The sequence below is a fragment of the Macaca mulatta genome, chromosome 5, assembly GCF_049350105.2.
Source record: "Macaca mulatta isolate MMU2019108-1 chromosome 5, T2T-MMU8v2.0, whole genome shotgun sequence".
NCBI classification, from domain to species: domain Eukaryota; kingdom Metazoa; phylum Chordata; class Mammalia; order Primates; family Cercopithecidae; genus Macaca; species Macaca mulatta.
Genome location: NC_133410.1, coordinates 138543125 through 138568468, shown reverse-complemented (window position 1 = coordinate 138568468; position 25344 = coordinate 138543125). Strand labels below are relative to the sequence as shown.

Here is a 25344-nt window from a genome sequence, read left to right as displayed (position 1 = left end):
ATAAAACCTGAGAGGATGGAGATCCAAGAAATGGACACCTTTTGATTCTTATCCAGGAAAAAAGTTTTGTTATCTGTGAAGATAAGAAAACAAAATCAATCATCTCCAAAATGGTAGATGTTGTAAGGTCCTATGGATGAAGCCATAATTAGCTAATTTATTATTCTAAAATATATTTATCTCATTGGGGATAGCCAAGTAATTGATTCAAGTTAATAGTTTCTATTTTCAATGCCTCTTTTTTATGTGTCTTTGCATAAAGCCATATTAAATAGCAGAAATAAAATAATTATCCAAATAATTTATGGATAAAAATCCTTCATTGATGCGCACTAAATTAGGAGGATTGAATGATCCAATTTTGGCTATACGTATTGGTAAGGTCCACCGCAACCTGATAATATTTTACCTTGTGTAATTTCGTAGCTAAATACAAGACTGCTTAACCTTCTCCAGTGTCTGAATTTTAACAAGTGGGTATGGTCCAGTGCTGGAAATGAGAAAATACAATGATCTATGCAGAATTTCACATAGGTAGGAAAATAAGGGGTAAATCCCTATGCAGTTTTTTCTCTGTCACTTAGGTCTAGCTGTCTGAAACACATATTTAGCCTCATCAGAGATAATGATAATAAAAGAAGACCACCACAATGTGTTCAATTCTAATGGCATAAGTTTGGAGCTGTTCTCATACCATAAATCTACCATTATAGTGTAGCTTGGTGATTAAGACTGCAGGCTCTGGAGATAGACTGTGGGCCTTGCTAGCTCTGTGACATAATGAAACTATTTAACTTCTCTCAGGAGTTTGTATGGAGTTTAAGTGGATTATTACAGTGGAACACTTAGAACAGTGTCATCTATGTTCAGAAAACTGCTATTCTTTTTATACTATCTTGTACTAAAGATGACACTATTTATAGGACTATTCTGTTTAAAATTCCAGAAGCTACAACATCCCAGGACTGATGCCCTGACATTGATGTGATGGATTCAAAATAAACATTAGGTTACAAGTACATTGAGTTTAGATAATCAGGCATAGGGTGGTGAGAATTTCCAAAATAGTCTTAGGATCTGAAGAAATTAGAAGATAACACTTTAAAATCAGGTTAACATCGTTAGAAATCATCACTCAATAAAAAGATTTGTAATATTATAATAGGATGATGATATATCTATGCCTACACTAGGATAACTGAGATGCTTCAAAGAAATAGTCATGATCTATAGAATATAGGTGCACCAAGGTGAGCTATGAAGTTATTAGTTATAATCTCCTTAAAACAGAAAGTTTCTATAATGTACAAAATACAGAAGAAAGAAGACCAAGCAAAATAATTTTTCAGTTTACTTTGCACTTGTTCCAGTGAGAAGGGTTCCCTGAGCATCAGGTAGGAATATTCCCAAGAACTTAGCCATTTTATCTCCATTTTTTGTGATTAAGATTATTCCACTATCTTTATTCCATATAATCATGCATATACACCAATAAATCCATCTAGGAGGTTGTGAAATAATCTTTTCGAAATGTCCATTTAATCCTGACATTGTTCCTCTTAAATTGTTTACTATGTCCCCAAATTGATGATTTCAAAAATGAGGATCACACATTCCTCAGGGACAGAAAAGAGAAGAAAAAAGAAAGTGGGATGAGTAGGGAAAAAAGAGGATGAGAATCAGGATTGACCAACAGCACTACAACATTGGAAGATGAGACAAAGCAAGACCAGCAGGGGAGATGAAGAAGGAGAAACCAGGGAGGAAAAAGAAAAAGGATGTTCTGTCCTTGAAGCCAAAATAAGAAAGAGTATTAAAGAGAAGGGGTGGGTAAATATGCCTCCTTCTGCTGAGAGTTTGAATGGGATAAGAGTAGTGACATGGCTACCCGTTTTGACACATGGAGATTGTTATGACGTCAAGAGTAGGATGAAGGGATTTGAGTAGATAAGAAAAGAATGAGAGAAGAAACAGTAGAAATGGCTGTAGACATACGAAAAAGCGTAGTGGAGAGAACGGAGAGTAGGCTGGGCGCTGTGGCTCATGCCTGTAATCCCAGCACTTTCGGAGGCTGAGGCGGGTGGATCATCTGAGATCAGGAGTTTGAGACCAGTTTGGCCAACATGATGAAACCCAGTCTCTACTAAAAATACAAAAATTAGCTGGGCATGATGGTGGGCATCTGTAATCCCAGCTAGTCGGGAGGTTGAGGCAGAGAATTGTTTGAACCCAGGAGGGAGAGGTTGCAGTGAGTCGAGATGGCACCTTTGCACTCCAGCCTGGGTGACAGAGGGAGACTCTGAAAGAAAAAGAAAGAAAAAGAAAAAGAAAAGAAATGGGTGAGTAACTGAAGAAGTACATGGGTCAAAGGAGGTTATTTTGAAATCAATTCTAAGCTCTATGGATTTTTGTTTTCTTCACTACTCAATACCCAATGCCTAGTACAATGTGTGGCACACTCAGTTGCAAATGATGGGTAAAATCCAGAGCAGGGAGAAATTTATACCTAGAGAGCTGAGCAACCCCTCTCCACAGCCATACCCACCATCACGCAGGGACCTCTTGCCTTGAATGAGTGCCATGCCATTCCACAGGTACAGAACCCCGAGAGTACAGGGTAGCCTAATTCTTTTCTTCAACTAGCTAGTTCTACTTACTTTTGATTGCACTTTGTTTCACCCCCTCAGGGAAGCTTCTCCAGATCCCTATTCAGATTTGGAATTATCTTCTTTTCACACCACTATCATTGTTATTTTTATTTGGCTGTCTTTCTAACTAGTCAATAAGCTCCTTGACGGTGGAGACTATGCCCTGTTTGATTTTTCATCTTAGTGTCTGGCACAATGTCTGGTATAAATCAGACATCAATACACGTTTGATGAATAAATAAAAAATGACATTCCTACTGGGAAGACAACGTGCTTTTCAGTCAGCACAGATATTCTACTTTTCTTGGTATTTCTTTTCTATTTCTCATTACACAGTAATCCATGACTGTATATTCATATTCAGGTTTATTAGTTTCTTGTGAGTTGGTAAACAAGATCCAATTCCTTATAGCCTTTTAAAATAACTAATTTGCTTTTTGTGATTATACCAATTTAGGAAGTAGGACCTTAATCCTTAGAGGCAGAGGGCTAGTTGCCGTCCCTCTGCATCAACTTAACCAGCGTAAATAAGAAAAGAAATAATTATGATGTCATCTTACAAGTATTGTGCAATAATTGTTTCTATTTTCTTATGAGTGACTTGAACCCTTAGAATTAAAATATTAAATTACGTTTTGATTACATTGCATATTGTCCCATAGTCTTCCTTTTACCTACCATAAAAAGAACCAAACAATGAGACAATAGGCACTGTCACAATTTTTACAACTATCTTTTTATTTAATGTCCAGATTAGACTTTTCCTAATTGAATAATAATAAAAAGCCTTTGATGATGAATTCTCATCTCTAATCTTTATTGTTATAGAAATTGTCACTAAATGAATTAACTATAATTTCTTTTAACCTTTATTCTAATATCCCATAGCTTCAAGAAGCTTCCCTGTTTTGAAATATTAATGGTTTTGGTAACTATATTTCTCCAGTCTTTCATTTCTATTAATATTCAACATGAAGTGGGATGCCTTTAAATACCAGTAACTGTCCCAGTTCATCCATAATTCATAAATCCCTTTTTAACATGTAATTCATAGATATTGGTATTGCCCACTGACTCTGGAATTAAAGTGAGATAGAACAGCAGCAAGCATCACTGGAAAAATAACTGTCAGTTTCTGCAACCTTATAAAAATCAGCTGGTTAGTTGAAGTTCATATTAACTCCGTGTCAAGGAGGAAAAGCTATTAGAGGCACCCCATGGATCCAAATTATATTTTATTTATTTTATTTACATTTTAACAACATTTGATTAGATAAAGCTCTTAAAAAATACTGTATCATTTGCAAGATGAGTTGCTGAATCTTAACAAGGAAGTAGTACTAACCATGACAAATCCCATTCTCAAAAATGAATTTTAAAAATATTTACAACTGCCAGTCAAAAAGTATGGATGTGTTTGTAGAAATAAGACTATATTTTAAAGTGGAGAAACAATGCATGAGTGAAATGTTATGCCTTCTATTGAATTAATCAATGAAGAGTGAAAAAGAGAACAGAGAAGTATCCATTTAAGGGCTAAGATGTTTTAAAAAGCTTTATTTAATTATGCTAATAATGAACAAAGCTTTATCACAACGTATATTTTAAAAATATTTTACTACTAGAGATGCCTCAGATAATTTCATCTGCTACCTTCTATATTGCACAACACAATGGCCCCAGGTCCTAATGCAGAGCTACAAAATCCCTTGGAATTTTATGGGTGAAGGGAGCATCTTATTTTTTTTTAATGAAGCAACTCTTGATGGGCTCCTGGATGGTTTCAGGATAGAGATCTGTCACCAGTAAGACCAAGCCATGATTAGAAGCTTAGAACTTTTAACCCCACCCGCATCTTCCAGGAAGGGAAGAGGAGCTGGAGATTGAGTTGATAATCAATCATGTCTACATAATGACAAAAACCACTAAAAGATGGTTTGGGAAACTTTCAGGTTTGTGAACACATCCATGTGCTGAGAGGGTGGTGCACTACAATCTCATTGGGAGAGGGGTTCCTGCACGTAGGACCTTCCCAGAGTTTGCCCGGTGTGGCTCCTCATCTGGCTATTCTTCTGGATCCTTTGTAATACCCTGTATAATAAACTGGTAAATGTAAGCAAGTGTTTCCATGAGTTCTGTGAGCCATTCTAGCAAATGATCAACCTGAGGAGTAGGTTGTGAGAACCTCTCATTCATAGCCAGATGATCAGATAAATTGGTGACAACCCGGACTTGTAACTTGTGTCTGAAGTAGGGTGCAGCTTTGAGGAACTGAGCCCTTAACCTGTGGAGTCTGTACAAAGTCCAGGTAGATACTGTCAGGAGGGAATTGAGTTACAGGGCCTCCAGCTGGTTTTGGAGAGTTGGTTGGTATGGAACTACTCCTCACCACCTCCCTGCTCACCCCCACCCGGCCACATCTGGCATCAGAAGTAAAATGTTCTGGAAGTATAGAATACTGTGAGAACACAGAAGATAACAGCAATTCTTTTTTCTATACAGTTATTGACTATCTATATTCTACTGTGCTTACCCTTCTCACAATGACCACCACGCTGCCCAACAGGAAACCATGGTAACGTTTAAATTTGAGCTCCAGCATCACCTCCTGTTTGAAGGCAGTTTTACGATTTGCTGCTGTCCCCACAAGAGAGCTATGCAGCCCCTCCTCTGTTGGTCCTCTATACTCTGTTCAAACTCTATCTAGGTGTTTTCACCACTGCCCCATCCTGAATTTGTTTACCTTTCTGTCTTGGCCAGCTAAGTGGGAATTTCTTAACAGCAAAGATGACTCTTTTATATTGAAATAGGGGAATTTGGGAGAGAATGTTAATTTTTAAATTAAGAGATGGATTTAGATTAATCAGGTTGATTTTGATAATGAAAAGGGAAGTGCAAAATCTATAAGAATGCTATCTCTGAAAACTAAAGTTCCAACAGAGTTACAGCCACAATATACAATTATATCCAAGTTATATAGAATAAAATATATTGATTTAAGTTCTATAAATATAAAATTATTGGCTGAATTTTTGACATAGAATCAGGTTACATTAAAAACATATATACCAGACATATCCCAAAGTAATCTTAAGGTTTCAGTCTGAATTTCAAGAATGGATTTTTTCCTTAGATTCTGTCATACAGGTAACATTAACAAATAACCTAGTAATTAACTCATCAAATTGTGAATAATTGAAAGTTGTATGACTTAAGAAACTGACCAAAAGTGGTAGAAAAAAAATTTATCAAACTGAAACCTCAACTAATGGTTTACAATGTATGCTCTGTATACCTATAAAAAATGTACAAATGTTTTGAATATTTTAGCAATGATCTTCTCTTCCCCATCCCGAGCCTGTGCTCTTATTAATACATATTGAGGTTAAATCAGATCATAAATACCGAAGTCCTTGAACATAATTGATAGGACAGCACTGAAGTAATGTTCACCCAGTACAAAATATCTGGTCTAGTAGAGAGCATTGAAAGAATAATAATGACATGCCTATATCATGGAAAGGAAGAGAGCCAAAATTAGGTAACTGAGAAGAGATCAAAATCAATATTGAAATTTACCCTTAAGAAATGTGGCATAAAGGTGAGGGGAAACCTTGCCACAATTTGCAGCATCACTTGTCACATACACACACACTACTGAATTTGTGTATTTATGACTTATACAGATGTTTTTCAAAACCATATGAACAATTTAATGTAGTCAAAGAAAAGCCAGATGCCCACCCATTGAGAGGCTTCACAGAGTGACATTAACTTGGAAATTTTACCATGTCCAGAGGCTGACTTTGAGTTTTGCTGAAACTAGAGCTCCAGTGTCCCTAAAGCTGAGTTTATCTCTTGAAAATTATACTCACACATGACAGAAGATAGATGGAACGCTAGGGGACCTCAACTGCTAGACCTGTGTACACAACTTTCAGGTAGTCTTCTCTTAGGAGTGCATCTTGAAAAGAAAGAATCAAAATAAAGTTAGTTACGTAATTCAGATGTTCTGATGCATTATCCTCTGTGACATGTAAAGATATGTGATATGTGATGTGCTTACCCTTCTCACAATGACTACCACATGAGCTGTCAATTGGCACATCTGGCCCCATTACAATGATATGCAAGTGGACACAATAACTCATTAATAAAATAGGTGTTTTTCTCTCTCTGCTCCAGTATTTATTTTTGCCCTTTTCCCTCTTTGAGTAAGACTTATCTCTAACATGAGAACCATTCTGCCTCTGCTCTTACTCAATCTGAGTTTTCCTCTTCCAAGTTTTTGGAGAAAAGAGGGTGGCGGGCGGGAAGTGGAACTTACCATCACACATGTTCCACCTATGTTTCACGACGTTCCTTACCCTTAAGTCAGGCCACTTTCAGATTCATGATTGGTGTTGGTATGTAGAAACAGAGGGAAATTTTGCAGTCTCCTCCACAGCGTTTTGGGAACCTCTACATTTCCACTGTTATTGCCAAAGATAGTCTGAACATCTTTACATATGACATTGATCTGATTAGTTTTCTGTATTTTTAAAATATCATTACCAGGGGCAGGAGAAATGGGAAGTTGTTGTTTAATGGGTACAGAGTTTCTGTTTGAAATCATGAAAAATTCTGGAAGTGGAGAGTGGTACTGGTTTTACAAAATTGTGAATATACTTATTTAATGTCACTAAATTGTACATTTAAAAATGATTGAAAGGTCTGTTGGACAAGAGGTTGTTGTAAAAAGAAAAAACTTGGTAATGATTGCAAGGCACACACATACACACATACACAAACACACACACACACACAATGTAAATGGTTTGTTGCCAGCCCAGATTGGTTCCACTAAAGTATCTTCTGGCCAGATGTGGTGGCTCACACCTGTAATCCCATTGCTTTGGGAGTCCAAGTCAGGAGGATCACTAAGGCCAGGAGTTTGAGACCAGGCTGGGCAACATAGCGAGACCCCCATCTCTACAAACAATTTTTGTCAATTTTTGTCAAACTCTGTCACTCAGGCTGGAGTGTAGTGGTGTGATCATGGCTCATTGTAGCCTCGATCCCCTGGGTCAAGCAGTCATCCCACCTCAGCCCCCCAAGTAGCCAGGAGCACAGGCACACAACTTATTATGGCATAATACCATACATATACAGTACTATAAGGCCAATGCTGCCAGCAGAATCAAAACCTCAAACAGGTAAAAAATGAGACAAAACATTTACAATAAAATCCATATTCTGGGCTTAGTTCTGTGTTTTTCAAAGTGACCCTGAGGGTCACTATGAGACTTGTTCTTCATGAGCAAAAGGTATTATTATCCGTCCTTTCAGACCTAGGTTTAGGAGTATGAAAAGTAAGTAATGACTTGATACTTTTCATGAAGCTTCTGCAACTCTTCCCCAAAGATACTGATAATGACTTCTTGTCCAAAGAAATCTAGGAAACATTTCTTCAATTCCTGTGAAAGTAGTTCTACATTATTTTAGAGATGTACTCATGCACCTGGCCTAGTTGGCAAGTGGACACACAGTGCCCTCCAGCTCTCCGAAGCAAATCAAAGGCTTAAATGACAGTGGTAGCCAAAACACTCCTTTGGACTCTACAGATTTTCTAGCACTATATCACAATTGCAGTAATAAATAGATTTCATCGGCACAGATGCAGTGTATTACACTCAAATTATATGCAAAAAAAGTATAACATAACTTTACAGTAAGTTGCTTCAAAATATATATAAACTTATATGTATTTTCTGTTGTCAATTTGGTTTCTTTGGGGAAAGTCACAGTCTATAGAAAATTTTCATTCTATCTATGACATCAAATGAAATCAATTTAGATTTTCTGAATGTTCCATGTAATTGGCTAAAAATAGATTTGTGCAAACCTAGATCCAGATTCTGGCCACTCCATTGACTTGCTATGTGAATTTGGAAGCATTACTTCCCGTTTCTAAGTCTCAGCATCTTGCTCTGCAAAATGGAAGGAATGATAACACCCACTTTGTAGATTTATTAAAGGATGTAATCCACATCAACCATCTTAGTGTCAGGCATATAGAATATGCTCAGGAAATTTAATTTAGTTTTATTATTGATAAATATCTCAAGTACATTTTAGCAATTACAATTTGTAAGAGAATCTTGTCTCCCCTAAACAATTTTTATTTTTACTGTCGCTGTTTATTGATTTTTATCTGCTTGTTTTTTTCTTTTTGGAGACAGGGCAGGGTCACACATATTTCAGGTAGGTAATTTCCACATAAGTTGCTTTGGAGAACAAAAGAATTGTTAAAATAATTGATAAAAGTTACTTTGACACATAGGTTTACCCTTTAGACTTAAAATAAATGAAGAAAGTTCAAAGCTATTAGTGTCTTTGCAGTAAGATAAATAATTCATAATTGTCAGTATAAAAACAAACATTTTGAAACATTCTAAAGTTATATTTATAACATCAACAGTAAATTTCTTTCTTCTAACCATATTTTCCCTGTGAAACATTTGATTTTCAGTCAAGATAATGATTATTGCTCTTTTGGGTAGCTAAAATATTCTCTTCATCTAGGCTATCACCACTTCGGAGTGAGTCATTAGAATGAGTAAGGGTTCTCAGGAGTCTTCCCCAGCCTGACTGGCTGTCATCCATCCTAAGATAACTGACAAAGGAGTCTAGAACTGCCACTCTGTGTAGGTCTCAGCCTCTGAACCTTCCTGTGGAGATGGGCCAGAGTGGCTATAGACTGAGTTCTGCATTACTGTCTTATGTCCTCCAGTTATAGAAAGAAAGACTCTTCTCATGGCCTAGACACACATGTTCAATGTGATAGCCACTAGCTGGGTGCACAATTTAACATTTCCATTAATTTAAATTAAATAAAATGTAACATGCATTTCTTTGGTTGCACTTACTACATTTTATATGTTCATTAGCCACAAGTGGCTAGCAGGCACCATTTTGAACAACACAGGTATGAAAGATTTCTCTCATTGCAGAAAGTTCTATTGGACAGCACTGGCCTAGACCACAGGTGAACAAAAAGACAAGCAAAGCCTGAAGCCAAGTGTCACATCTCCAGTATACAAGGTGGTAAATATCGATATCTCTTGTTCTTATATTCATTCACATAATTTCTTTTCCAAATCAGTCCTGATTTCTTATTTTTGTGTTTTCACCTGTAACTTTATGAACGGAAGCCAGTAAATATTTTTTCTACTTCTGGAAAAATAAAAGAAATATGTTCCATATAAAGATTGATGGAGAAACTCTCCCTACTATGTATTTGTATACACTGTGGCTCCTCAAAACTCCAATGACTGAATTTTATTCCACTTGAAAATAATTTAAGATGGTATCACTATATTAAACTGCCTATTTAAAATTTCAGAGGGCTTCCCTGAAATGTCCCACTCACAGGTTCATAAGATTTCATTCACAATACTTAATATAAATATCTTGTCCTTGTCAGGTCCCTTATTATTGTAGTTATCAAGAGAATCCATGAGCTATAAAACTCTAGAGAATAGTACATTTGAAACATGCCAAGCAACTGTGCTTCCCTAAATTCTGAGGATAAAAGGTATCCTAGAGGAAGAGCTGCATTAAATGTTCAGATGATATTCTGCTCGCCAAAGAGAGCCAGCTGTTTATACTTGGCGGCATACTGCAACAGAATTATCTCATTTGCAAATCTTGGGATATGGAGATGCAGATAAATGTTAGCAATATAAACCAGCAAATGTAGAACGGGCTATATTCTTAGTATTTGGAGGAAGATTTTGTGTTTCATATTTGTGCATATGGAGCTTTGAAAACTTATTCATAAACATGCCTTCTGAGCAATATGGCACATAAGGCATTTTTAATATGGCCAAATCTGTATTAGGATATTTCTTTGCAGAATGTTATATAAACAAATATTTTGAAATTCCACTTATATAAAACGTGAATAAGAAAGGTGTTTAGTCATGAAATAAAAGTGTGTCTGGTGCATTTTAAATAATAAAATGTGTGTTTTTGCTGCCAATCAAATGTTGTCTTGTATAAAGATATTACTCTTTGTTAGATGCAAAAGTCCCTCAATGAGCAAATAAGGACATGTTAGAATTTCTTTGAAAAATTCACTCAGTGAACACATTCACGTCTTAGCCTTCACAAAAAATTCTGCACTCAAGAGGAAAAAGTGTATTCATAGGAAATTTGTTTATCACTCTGAAAACGAATAAAGACCTTTTATCATAGTAAAACAAAAAAGTATTACTTTTCCTTGAATGAAAGGAAATTTAGCCATCACTACTAGTAGCTAAGCAAAGAAAATCTATTATTTTCCCTTCAGTTAAAAAGAACTTATTTCAGCCCTGTTAATCAATTCATTCCTTTAACTATAATCAGAATGATCTTTTAAAAATACAAACATGATCACATGGAATTCTTAATTAAAATATCACAATGGCTTTCATTGTTCCTAGGAAAAACATCCAAACCTTTAACCTTTAACACGGCTTACAAAGTACTGCTTGATTGATCTTTCCAGCCTGTCTACCTGCCATGACACTGCCACAAGGCCTTGCAGAGTCCCTAGTACACAGAGGCATTAAAAGAATATTGAATGAATAGGTAAACAAACACTGTAACTTTTTTTCTCAGACAAGAAGCATCCAGAGAAAAGTAACAGACGGTGTGTGGATATTTCCCTGACCACCAGTTATAAAACAACACCTTCCTCCCCACATTCTCCTTTTTCTAATAGTGTTTTATTTTTCTTAGAGCACAAATACTTGGCATATATTCATTTATATAAATAAATGAAATGATGGCAAAGATGTGGTCTGGTTTGTTCACTGCTATAACTCCTAATGACTTGAGTAGTCTTTGATATAGAGTAGATACACAATACATTTCTGTTGAATGAATGAATGAATGAGTGAATGAACACTCTTCTCCTAAAGCATGCACTTGGATCATCAGTTAAATGGCCTGAAAGCATTTTCTGAGACTACTTTGCCTTAAGTCATTATGCTCTTCCCCACCTAAATTCTACTCTCCAAGTTACCATTTGAGGAACTCATTTATTCGTTATGAAGCCCAGTTTTTTCTTCCCTCACTTAAAGAGTTTCATTGGCACCCCTTGCGTTCAGCATAAGTTCAAAATACCTAGCATAGATACATGACATGTTCCTTGCTAATATCTCCAGCACTAACTCTCACCTTCAATCCCTACTTTCTGTGTTATAGAAAAGCTAGTCATTTCTCAGTTCTACATGTGCACCATGTTCTTCTTCATTCATGGGTAAGTCTTTGCATAAACTGGTTCCCCTGTCTGGGACACTCTTCCCACAAATCCCTTTCACTCTTAAATTTTCTGTAGGTTTGTGCTTTAGAAGTAGTTTCTGCTGGGAAGGTGTCTTCAGAATGCAAATACTGGGGGAGTATTTTGTGTTCTCCTGGTACTTTACACTATCATATACTACTTGGTCTCCCACAATTTTCATTGCTTATTTCTATGTATTTCCCCCAGATGGTAAGACCTTTGATGGCAAAGGTGATCATTGTTTACACACAGTAGCTGTGCATAAAAATAGCATTTGTTGAATGTGAAAATGAGGAAAATAGCTCAGAATTCTAGGTCAGCTGCAAATCTCAGGCAGTTACTTTTTAGATTAGGACTAGATATTTTTCTGCTGGGACCTAAATCATACTGGGGGTATGATAAAGACATACAGGTTACCACAAAGAGAGAAAGCATGATGGTCGATTGATGTGGATATAGCATGCTTAAAGGAGTTCAGCTCAGTTGAAAGACAAACTGACACTGTCCAGAGAGGAACTGTACTCATCTCCAGCGAATTTCTCAGAAAGACCAACTCTTTTTTTATCCCAAAATTTCACACCCGACTCGCTGCAGTAAATTCATCTAAGCTCTATATAACTTTTTGTAAATCTGCAAAAGCTGCAAAAAAACTGCCATGAAAAGCAAGCAAATGTAGGAAATATTCTGGAAAACATATGTAATGCTGTGTGACATTAATTTATTGATTAGTATTTTATTTTCTAGACAGTACTATCTTTGGGATAAGCTCTTAGATTTCACCATAAGTCCCATTACATTGACATGTGATACTGTCTCTGAGATTGTAACATTATATTGCTACATGTGTAGAAGAGGTAAGACTGGAATTTTAGCATAGCAAAATCTGTTCTTAAGCAGCAAAAGACAAGGCTAAATTCTACCTCCTCTTTTAAGATTATTTGGACAATCTAACACTTCACTGAGTGGAGCTGCGTACATTTTCTTTGCCACAGCAGCAATGGGAAGACAAGTTGCTTCTTCTGCTATAACAAACAACTTACTAACTTCATTGTAAATGGGTGAGTAGGTCCCTGTTGTGGAGTCTTCAAGGATTACTCCAACAAAGCTGTGAAAATTACCCTTGGAGAGGCACATGAGATTAAAAGATGAAGCATATGAGGTTAAAGGTCCTAGACAGGGAGGCACCCCATGGCCTGCAATCCACACAAGTCACCCAAAAGCCTGAAGTTTGGTCATGGTAGACAAGGAGAAATCAGAGCACGGACCCATGAGCCAATGCCTTTATGGAGTGTCATGGGTCTGGCAACTTGTGGCAGGCAGGAAGGATCCTCATTGGGTAATTTCCATGTAATTGAGTCAACTTGGAAAGGAGGAAGAGCTAGAATGGGGAAGTCATGAAGCTTAGGGCTTGAATACACAAGCTGGGGACAGGTGCCCAAATACAGGCAATAATTAGGTAAAATTTTAAAAATAATCAGGGCAGGTGCCAGCATGAAGGGAGTCATTGAGACAACAAATAACAGCTTTAAATTACATTATCATAAATCAAGAACTGGCTTAGAAAGTAACTGGAAGTATTGATCAATTGCTAGGAGAAAGAACAGTTCAGTCCCAACTGAGTCAAAGTTCAAACATACACTGTGAGATAGATGCACATATGAATTCACGTAGACACCATCGGATATAATTATCTATGATAAGCCAGATGCGATGGCTCACACCTGTAATCCCAGAACTTTGGAAGGCTGAGGTGAGCTGATCACTTGAGGTCAGGAGTTCGAGATCAGTCTGACCAAGATGGTGAAACCCCATCTCTATTAAAAAATTCAAAAATTAGATGTGGTAGCGTGTGCCTGTAATCCCAGCTACTTGGGAGGCTGAGGCAGGAGAATTGCTTGAACCCAGGAGATGGAGGCTGCAGCGAGCCGAGATCGTGCCATTGCACTTCAGCCTGGGCAACAGAGTGGGACTCTGTCTCAAAGTGATAATAATAATAATTCTCTAACACATTTTTTTAGGTTTTTGAAAAGTCCCTTGCTTCTCTTTGCTGTAGTTTCTTCACACAAATGAGGACGCTAGTATCTGCTTCACTGGTTTGCTGTGGAGATTTGATTAGACAGGACACATAAAGTACTTTGCACATTATTGGTACACAGTAACTTATCAAAAGTTGATTGATATGCCATTTAGGTGCTTTTTGTGGTTTCCAAATCAAGCATGATAATTTAATTTTAAAATGACCCTTGATTTTTTCCTGCTTGGTCCTAGCTGCCTGGGAAGGGAGGAGGGGAAGAGACCAATAAAAAAAAAAAAAAAAAAAAAAAAAAAAAAAAGAGTATATGGTGTGAGAGTGGAGGAATTATGGGGAGCCCAAAATGACTTTCTTACATTCAAGATGTTTCACTGATCAATCAGGCTGAAAACACAAAAGCCTGCCTTTAAGCAAGTGACAATAGAAAGGGCAACCTTCTGAGGCAGGCAGATCACCTGAGGTCTGGGGTTCGAGACCAGCCTGACCAACATGTTGAAACTCCGTCTCTACTAAAAATACAAAAAATTAGTCAGGCATGGTGACGGGTGCCTGTAATCTCAGCTACTTGGGAGACTGAGGCAGGAGAATCACTTGAACCCAGGAGGCAGAGGTTGCAGTGAGCCAAAATCATGCTATTGCACTCTAGCCTGGACAAGAAAACAGAAAAGAAAGAAAGAAGAAAGTGCAAACTTTAAAAAGAAAAAAAAAAAAGAAAAAAAAAACAATTTGTCAAGGATTAAGCTAACTCATTATGTAAAGAGCTCACTGTTCTTGAAATGGGTCATTTTCTGGAGTTATCAAAAGAACCAGCTCCATTTAGCTAACACAATATTTTCTAGAAGTTTTAATTGAGATTAAGTTAGATTACATACAAAGATGCTGTGTTAGCTAGACTCCAAAGATGGTGCTCCAGTGAGCCATGGTTCCTGATAGTCACACCCAATGCAGTCTCCTTTCCTTGACTGTAAACTAATTGAGACTCACTTTTGACCCACAGAATGCAGTGGAGTTGATACTATGGTCATAATGACCATAGTATGGATCAGAAGAACTTCAGATTGAGCCTCCTGAAACATTTGCCGTTGGAATTCTCCAGCTCAGGAAACTGATGGCCTGCTATGAAGCCCAAGCCACATAGAGAGGCCAAGATAGATACTCCAATTAAAATCCTTAGCTGACTTTTAAGCCAATAGCCAATGTCAACCACCAGCACTGTAAATGAGCAACCTTGGAAGTCCAGCTCAATTGAGCCTTAATTTGACTGTTTGTGGCTCCAGCCAGGATTTGACCGTAACTGTGAGACATCTCAAGTGAGAGTTGCCCAGCTGAGCCCAATCAATTCACAGAACAAAGTAAAATAATAATAAATTACTGTTTAAATATCCTGTTTTGGGGTAGTGTTTTGGGGGTTTTGTTGTTGTTGTTGTTGTTGCTTTTAATTCAGCAAAAGATAATAAGAACAGATGCCTATCAAAACTTTTGGCACAGAGTATAGGATGTAAATAAAATAAATTTGATTGATTGAATCAGAGATTTATTAGAGAGTTTAATGTTTAACCTGCTATTCAACTGATGTCAAAACAAACTTAGTAGAGAGAAGTAATATGGTATTTCAATAATTTCAAGATGAACATATTTTAATTTCCCTAATATAATATATTTATTAGATGGATAGTCTAGAAGACTCCTCCTTCAGTCAACTTCCTCAGAATTTCCTGGAGAATTAGTTTAAATAGCTTCCTGGTCCTCACTAAATCAAAATATAGTACCAAAATATAGTATCAAAATATGGTGCATTTGGAGCTAGACACATTTCCAGGTAATACTTATGCTTAATGATGTCTGAGAAGCATTGACTCAGGTAGCAAAATCTCTGTCCTAAGTTAAAAAATTAGGTGACCAGGCCTATACTACTTTAACTCTTCATTGATATATGTTCATTAAGTTGTAATTGACATTATACTTTTACATTTGTAAAGACTTGCATTGAGTAATTCAGCAAAGAGACTTAAAAAGACTCTTACTTTAAAACTCCATAAATTGCAATCTCTGTTATATCGTCAGTGGAAAACTCAATTTTAAAGTTTACATGAATCTCCTCCTTGTTACATATCTTTTGATGTGTTATTGTTATTCAGTGATTTAATCACCTATATTTCATCGAAGTCATCTCAAATATGTATGTTACATTAAATCCCAACATTACCCACAATTTAAAAATATTTAGATATTATAATGAAGAATGGCATCTGTTAATTATATATCCCTGGATAAAACATAAAAATAATTTTCAAATTGAGATATACAGTACTCTAAAAGCTGGCTTAAATCTGTACAGAACATGCTTTCTAAATATTTAAATTTTTCTTTCAATGTTTGAATTGCATAGGGAAGTGTACTTGTTTTGCAAACATGAAACAGATTACCTTCAGATTTACAAAAAGTGCCTATTGCTTAGCTCTTAAATTCTCTTTTCTTAGAAATTCAGAAATTGTTGAGTGAATTAAATTTGACATTTAACACCCTTATAGTCATGTTGCTAGTTACTTGTGGCTTCTTTCTGTGCACTAAAGTACAGCTTGGAGGGAAATACACTATGAAGATGCTGTAGTCTTTGGCAACCTTGGTAGGGAAACTTTCCATTTGATGAATAATTAAAGCTATTGCAATAGCTTTATAGTATTGCAGTCATTGCCATCCATCTCACAAAAAATCTTTTTTCTGTGATTTTATTTTTGGAATCTTTGGTTTAAATTCTAACTTTGAGAAAATAGTAACAAAAATACATGTTAATAAAACTATAGAGAGTGAATTCTGCTTCTTCTGGTGGCAGAAAAGAAGGGCAGATTGTGTAACAATCATCTTTACCTTGCGGCACTATACACAGAACTGCGTTTTGTATAGCAATTCAGATGTAAAAGTTATGCACCAAATGTTTATAGAATGAAATCTGCAATAGAATCAAATTCCATGTAGCTATGGAAATCCTATGTAGGTATGGTTTTCTCTACAGTAGAGAGAATTAACTTGTGGCAATAATGTTTTGAAAGTTGAAAAATATGTAATTTATTTCTAATTAGAATGAATTTCAATAGGAAACAAAGGGAGTAAGTTCTCATTAGATATATCCAGGGGTTACAGTTCGTCTGGGATTACACACTCAAATATACATGGAATGTTTGTGATTTTTAAAATAAGAATTAACATAATATTTATCTTAAATATGTCTTTTTCTGATTGCTAATTTGAATAATAATGTTCATTCCAAAAGTGTTTATATTTAAGGAGTGTATTAGAGTTGAAATTTTCCCATTCAACTGTATTTGGGCAAAACAAACTTTTTCTACGTTATTTTACATTACAAGAAATATAGTAGCAATTAAACTAATGCCATTCCAAATCAAAAGTATTCATTTTGATAACAACCAACATTAAATACCACTTGAACGATCATAATCAGAGAGGAATCCACTGGGAATACCGAGCTAGGGAAATGAAAATCTTTCCAAAGTGGGCTTTATGATTAGCAATGCCTAATGAAAGAACATCTCAGTCTTCTTAATCATGTGAGTTTAATATAAGGAACACTAAATAATGCCTTCTATCATAAAGTTATTGATGTTCATTAGTTATTTCTTTATTTATTTTTTTTTTTTGCATTCTGTAGTATTAGTTTTCTCTCTTTCCTCTAAGTAGTAGTGGATGGATTACTGGTACTTAAAATAGTAGTGGTTGTACTGGTTATACTAGTTGTACTCATTGTAATAGTCACAAGAATAATCATAGTAAGAACTTTCATTTGCTGAGCATTGACTATATTCCTTGCACTGGTGTAAATGCATTAGTCCCTCTAAGAGATTAGGAAAATTACTTAAGATTCTGCAGCTATTAAATGAGACAGTGGGGATATGAACCCCTAGTATCTCTTATGCCAAACTGTGAGCCTTTACCAAAATTTTTGTAAGTATCATAATTTTGTCTATAACCTTTGTTTTAAAAAGTGTCACCAAAGCAAACATGAGTTTTATTAAAATGTAATAAGGATAATATGTTATTATTTACATAGAAAAATATATTTTATCATATGAGTATTCATTTTGTCAATAACTTAATAGTGATCCAGAGATGCACATGAAGTAGTCTCCACTTTTTACCCATTATTTTAAATTTCTAGTTTCAGTATTGTCAGCATGAATCAGGCCACTGTAGAAATTAATATACTCTTAGAATGGAAACTAAAGAGCAGAGATTATCAAGCTAGAAAAAGAATAAGAAATTATATGATTCACAGTCAAGTGAATCAGGAATGCAAAAGTCAGACTCAAGCTTCTGAGAAAGAGCCTAAGTTATCTAGAAAAAGCATGTGAAATACTAGTAATCAAATGTTTAGGAAGTCAGATTCTCAGCCAATTAACTATATATACTCTACATGATTATTTTGGTTAATTGAACAGATATCTGACAGATGAGTGTGGTCCACAAACATGATTACCTGCCAAAGATCTAACAAACATCTGATCGAGAATAGTAGAAGCCAAGCAAAACCAAAACAGAGTCAGGTAAAGCAGGCAACCAAGAGTATCACTTTCTGCAAATGCTTGACTGACTCACAAGGTAATATATTTTTCAACTCAAAAAATATGATTCAGTAAGATGTGTCCAAACAAGTTAAATTATTAAAGAGAACTGCAAAGTCTGCATATGAAAAGATGCACATGAACCTTGAAAATGCTTTTGTTGCATTATTTAGAATAGATATAAATGTCAGGTTACTGCTAGTCCTACTTCTCTTAAGAGTGGCATTTGCAAAATAATATTTGCCAAAGTTCATGTGACTATTTTTGTGAAAACCATAGAAAAACTTCCTTTTACAAAAAGTTATGTGTACCCCTAACAAAGATACTAGAACAGATGCTGGTGTAACTATTATTTTTGTCATTCTTACCTAATAGACTTGAATTAGTATATCCCTAGGATGTCTTCAATACATATTTCAGATTTTTATGAGCAATGTGATTGTCTCATAAGAAAATTACTTTAATTAAAATTGTTTGACAAACTATCAAAAGTCACTGCAAGTGTTCATGGATTATCCATTAAACATTCAAAAAGGTCATTTGTTCAAAGTAATTTAATTTTGTTTGAATATTGAAAAATGCTTTAGGCATATCTAATACATTATATTTTCCTTATTCTACTATTCATGGACAAAATAATTTATAATGACTCAGATTGTTCCTGCTATTAGTTTGTAGTTTATATTGGAATTCAGAAATTTCATAAAATTTATTCTAGAGAAGGGTATACTTAAAAACATTCTGGCTTTGAAAAGTAATGTTGAGAAATGAAATTCTGTGTAAAATTAATTTATATTGTTGGGAGGAATTGGAATAGTGAAATAATATTTAATAAATAAAAGAGTGCGTTCAAATAGGCAGAAAATTGTGGTGCCAAATTAAGCAATGTTGATTCGTAAAATACATGCTAAAAAAAACACAATGTCACACAGATTATTTTTTAAAACTAGCATTTTAGCACTCATGAAATGGAGTACTTCTAAAGAAGTAAAATTATACAGCCTATTAATCTCATAAATTTTGTGTTTTTTAATCAAACTTTTAAATTTTGTGACAATTATAAATCCCATGCAGTTGTAAGAAATAATATAGAGATCCGTTTATCCGTTTGTACTAAATGGTAACATCTTGTAAGACTGTAGTATAATATTATAACCAAGATATCGACATTGAAACAGTCAAAATACAGAACATTTCCATTACACAAACATCTCTCATGTTGCCCTTTTATAGCCACACACATTTCTCTCTCACCAGGCACCAGTCCCACCTCACCCCACCTCTTTAACTCTTGACAGACACTGATCTATTCGTTTCTCTAATTTGACATTGTAAGACGTAGTCATTCTGTATATAACGTTTTGGGATTGGCTTTTTTTTTTTCATCAAAATTATCTGAAGATTTACCGAAGCTGTAGTATACATCAGTAGTTTGTTCTTGTTTCTTGCTGAGGAATATTCCAGGCATGGATGTATTGTGGTCTGATTATTCACTCATTAGAGGACATCCAGGTTGTTTCCAGCTGTTGGCTACTATGAATAAAGCTAGTATAAATGTTTGTTCAGGGTTTTGTGTGTGTGTGTGAGACAGTAAGTTTATATTTATCTGAGATAAATGCCCAGGAGTGGAATTGCTGAGTTATATGGAAGTTGCAGGATTCATTTTTAAGGAAACTACCTACCATTTTCCAGAGTAGCTGCTGTATTTTATATTCCCACCAGCAATGTTGAAGATTCCGTTTCTCCACATCCTCATCAGTATTTGGTGTTGTCATTATTTTTTCTTTTAGCCATTCAGATAGGTGTATAGTGGTATCTCATTGTAGTTTTAAATTGTATCTCTAATGGCTAAGGAAGTTGAAGACCTTCTGTTGTATTAACTTGCCATCTGCATGTCTTCTTCACTGAAATGTTTATATCTCTGTCAATTTTCTAATTTCTAATTAGATTGGTTAATTTTTAAGTGTTGAGTTTGAGAGTTCCTTATATATTCTAGATATTAGTCTGTCTTAATTCATTCAGACTGCTCTAATAAAATACCGTAAGCTAGGTAGCTTGTAAACAACAGAAATGTATTTCTCACAGTTCTTGGGGCTAGGAGGTCAAAGATCAAGGTGCCAGCACATTCAGTGTCTGGTAAGGGCCCCTTTGCCTGGTTCATAGATGTTGCCTTCTCATGATGTCCTCACATGTTGAAAGAGAGTTTCATGTGAGGACACAGTGCGATGTCTTCTATAAGGGCAGTAACTCCATCTATGAGGACTCTGCCTTCATGATCTAATCACCTCCCAAAGGTTCCACCTCCAAATACCATAACCTTGAGTGGTGGGGGATGATTTAAACATATAAATTTTGGGGTGAGCCAAACATTCAGACTGTAGCAGTTGGATTTTCATTCAGCTTAATGTGTTTTTGAATTTTCCTTGAGATGTCATCTTTGAATGACAGACTATTTAGAAATGTGTTGTTTAGTTTCCAAGTGTATGGAGATTTTCCTATCGTCTGTTAGTTAGGGTTTTTTTTTTGTTTTTTTTTTGTTTTTGTTTTTGTTTTTTAAAATACAGAGTCTCGCTCTGTCACCAAGCTGGAGTGCAGTGGCGTGAATCTTGGCGCACTGCAACCTCTGCCTCCCAGGTTCAAGTGATTTTCCTGCCTCAGCTTCCCGAGTAGCTGGGACTACAGGCACGTGCCACCATGCCCAGCTAATTTTTGTACTTTTAGGAGAGATGGGGTTTCACTATGTTGACCAGGATGGTCTCGATCTCTTGACCTTGTGATCCACCCACCTTGGCCTCCCAAAGTGCTAGGATTACAGGTGTGAGCCACTGCACCTGGCCTACCTGTTAGGTTTCTAATTTTATTTAATTGTGGTCAGAAAGGACCCTCTGCAGGATTTCAGTTATATTCAATTTGTTAAAGTTTGTTTTATGGCTCCCAGGGAAGTCTATTTTGATATATGTTCATTGAAACTTTAAAAAGAATGTGTATTCTGCTGTTGTCTGGTGTTTTATAAATGTTATTCAGACCTTGTTGGTGGATGATTGCAATGGTTTGGATTTGTGTGGCCACCCAAATCGCAAGTTCAGTTGTAATCCCCAGTGTTGGAGGTGGGGCCTGGTAGGAGGTGATTGAATCATGTGAGTAGCTCCTTGTGAGTGGTTTAGCACCATCCCTTCTGTGATGTTTCTGTGATAGTGAGTGAGTGAGTTATTGAGAGGTTTCGTTTAAAAGTGTGTAGCACCTCTCCTCTCTTGCTTTTCCTCCTGCTCTGGCCATGTGAAACACCCCTTTGCCTTCCTCCATGATTGTATGTTCCCTGAGGCCTCCCCAGAAGCTGATGACACCATGCTTCCTGTACAGCCTGCAGAACCATGAGCCAATTAAACCTCTTTTCTTTATAAATTACTCAGTCTCATATATTTCTTTGTGGCAATGTGAGAATAGACTAATACAATGATGCTGTTTAGTATTTTTTGTATACAACTGATTTTCTGTTTAGTTGTTCTATTAGTTGTTGAGAGTGCCCAGAAAGATATTAGGAGGAAACAGAAACTGTCCAGAGCTAGAACTCATTCAAACGTCATTGTGATGCTAGACAGAACCATTCTAAGTGTCATATATATTTTGACCATTCATATATTCCATAGCATAAAATTAAAGATATACTGAATTATCTAGTAAGCTTAGTGTATCTTGTCAGGCTTCACCCACAGAAATAGAATCAGCAGGAGATATGTATGAAGAGATTTATTACAAGCTATTGGATTATTATGAGAGCTAGTTAGGCAAGTTCAAATACTCAGGACATGCCATCAGGAAGGGAACACTGAATCTCTCAGCACCAGGTGAAGCTGCCATCCACAGGCAGAATGTCTTATTCTTTAGGGAAATCTCGTCTCTACTCTTAAAACTTTTCAACTGGTTGAATCAGGTTAATCTACATTATCTAGCATCACCACCCTTACAGTTAACTAATTATGGACTTTAATCAAATCTATAAAACACCATCACAGTAACACCTAGATTAGTGTGTGATTGTATAACTGGGGGTGGTAGCCTAGCCTAATTGACACATTAAACTGACTGTCACACCTAGTTTCATTGGTCAAACTGTCTTACCTCCTTCAGATGTCTCCTCAAAGATGTTTCCACTCTATGAGGCTTTCTCTAACACTTTAATTAGAATTGCATTACCTCCCACTCAAAACTCCTTATTCTCCTTTCTTGTTATTTTTTTTTCTTTGCATGAATTGCTGTCTCACAATTTAAGCAATAATTTTACTTGCTTAATTTGTTTTTGTCTCCATCACTAAAATATGGGCACCATGAGGATAGTTGTTTTTGTATGGTCCATTTTTACATTCTTGATACCTAGAATGGAGGTTGGCATACAGTAGACACTCATTAAATATTTGTTTAATGGATAAACAAAATTATCCAGATAGTTGCCTAATCTCCACAATTATTTATGTTATATAAATGTAAATAGAAGGTGGCAGTGGGTAAAAGAGCATGATGCTCTATATTAAGTCATTAAATAACACAGCTTAATTTGCAAATCCAATAGTCCTCTCAAAAAGATTATTTTTCAAGATTTTAATTGAAAACAGAACTATCTCTTTATTGTTAAATTGTAGTATTATTTCTGTGCAGCCGAAAAATAGGTGTGTATCACAAGAAAATAAACACTAAAGCTATCTAAGATTTTGAGGCGATTTTTTTTACTTCAAAATGCATTGTTTCATTTACATTATAGATCTGAGAAATAGCATTCCAAGAACATAGTAACACTAACATACATTAAACTCCAAAAAGTACTCATCTACACACCAAATGTTAAACTATATACGTATTCTTTAACAAATCTATTCCACTTTTAGAATTTCATTCTACCTATATGCTTTAAAAAGTTTGCAAAGACAGTTGTACATGGATGTCCAACACAAAACCAATTAGAATGACCAAAAGAATAACCTAAATGTTTATCAAGAAAGGACTAGTTAAATAAAATATATACTTATGCTATGAATTACTATGCAACAGGTAAAAAGAGAGACATAAAATTATGAGTAAATAGTTCTGAAGTACATTAAGTTAAAAATTAAGAAAAAATAAAGAATATCTATTATGATTCCTTGTATATTAATACAAATAAATGTGTATATTTAAATACGCTTGACTATCACTAAAGAATTGTGAGAAAAAAATTAAAGAATATAATAGTGTTTATCTCTAAGTTATGATGCCAAGTAAAAGCACGTTTTTACTTTTCTTTTTTAACATTTAGGTATTAATTGTTTCCAAAGCGCATTTGTTACTTTATGATTAAAAACTAGGTTACAGTAAATAAATAATATAAGCATAAGCTTTGACACAGCAATTTTGTATCTAGTAATTTATCCTAAAGAAATGATTAAGGATGTGCATAAAGATTTATGTATGTAGTGTTCATTGCAGCATTGTTTATTACAACAAAAATGGAAAATAGCCAATCCTGCAATATGAGAATGTGGTTAAATAAATTACAATACATCTATTTTATGAATGCTATGTACTCATTAAAATAATGCTGTGAAAGTTTTATCCTAAATACTGTATCATAAGAGTTACAAAACAGCATATATCATGTATGCATATTCTCAAGATGTCTATATGTCAAAGTCTTAATTGATTGTTTAGTTGGTTTCTGGATGGTTTTTATGTTCTTTGTATATTCATGTACTTTTCAAAATTTTGTTATGATTTGAATTACTTTTAGAGACAGAAAACGTATTATAAAAAGCAATTAGCTTTATATTTACAAGCACGAGAATTTTTCCTGCATAAGAAAATAAGAAGTGTGAAGTTTAGAAATTGTGGTGCCCTTGTCTCAGATATTTATTACTTACACCAAAATAATGATTTGCAGTCCTGAAAGGAGAAAGAATAAAGCTGATCAAACACTTGATGTGATAAAGTTCAATAAAATCAGGATCACTGGGAAACACTCAACAGCCAAGTCTTAATGAAGGCAAATACCTGTTTTTAAAAGGCACAACAATAATTTAGAAAAAAATAATTAATTCTACTTTTATTACTGTAATATTACCTCACTTTGTTTCAAAATAAAAATAATCATGAAGATTACCATTTGCCAATATCCACTATATGATTTTTATGTGATCCTTACAAGATAAGTCTACATAATTAGACTTAATACCCACTTTTGGGGAGATTTGTGGCTACTAAATTAAAATGTCAAAGAAGCTTAAAAGTTTGCTCAAATATTTGCAACTAGTAAATAATACAGCTAGAATATAACTAGATTTCCTTGAACCTAAACTCAATACTTTCTATTATCTTCCCAGCCTGACAAAATATTTTTCTGTTTATGTTCAACAAATCTGATGTCCAGAAACTCTCCAGACAGTGGGACATTTGAAGGAATGAAATCAGATAATATCTATTTGTCAAAGGAAAGTGGGTTATGTGCCAAAAACAATTATAGAACAAGGCAGAATTACAGAAAGAATTTACTTCAGTAGTAAGAGGAGTTGAGGCAAAACTTATAGTTTAATTTTTTTATTTTTCATTGAGACAGGGTCTCACTCTGTTACCCAGACTGGAGTGGAGTGGCGTGAGCACAGAGCACTACAGGATCCACCTTCTGGGCTCAGGCAATCCTCCTGCCTCAGCCTCTTGAGTAGCCAGGACTACAGGCAGGTGACACCACAGTTGGTTAATTTTTTTTTTTAATTAATTAATTAATTTATTTATTTATTTATTTAGAAAAAGGGTCTT

General features: G+C 35.3%; 1 long non-coding RNA gene across 1 annotated transcript in view; it reads right to left on the bottom strand.

Moving 5' to 3' along the window:
* Positions 1–1336: 1336 nt before the first annotated feature.
* The window catches only part of LOC144340924 (uncharacterized), a 163590-nt gene continuing 139582 nt past the window's right edge, over positions 1337–25344 (bottom strand). Inside the window, exons 4-5 of the long non-coding RNA XR_013417472.1 lie at positions 6524–6612; positions 1337–2299 (exon numbers count right to left, since the gene is read on the bottom strand). This is a non-coding gene — a long non-coding RNA (uncharacterized LOC144340924). The remainder of the gene's footprint in view (positions 2300–6523; positions 6613–25344) is intronic.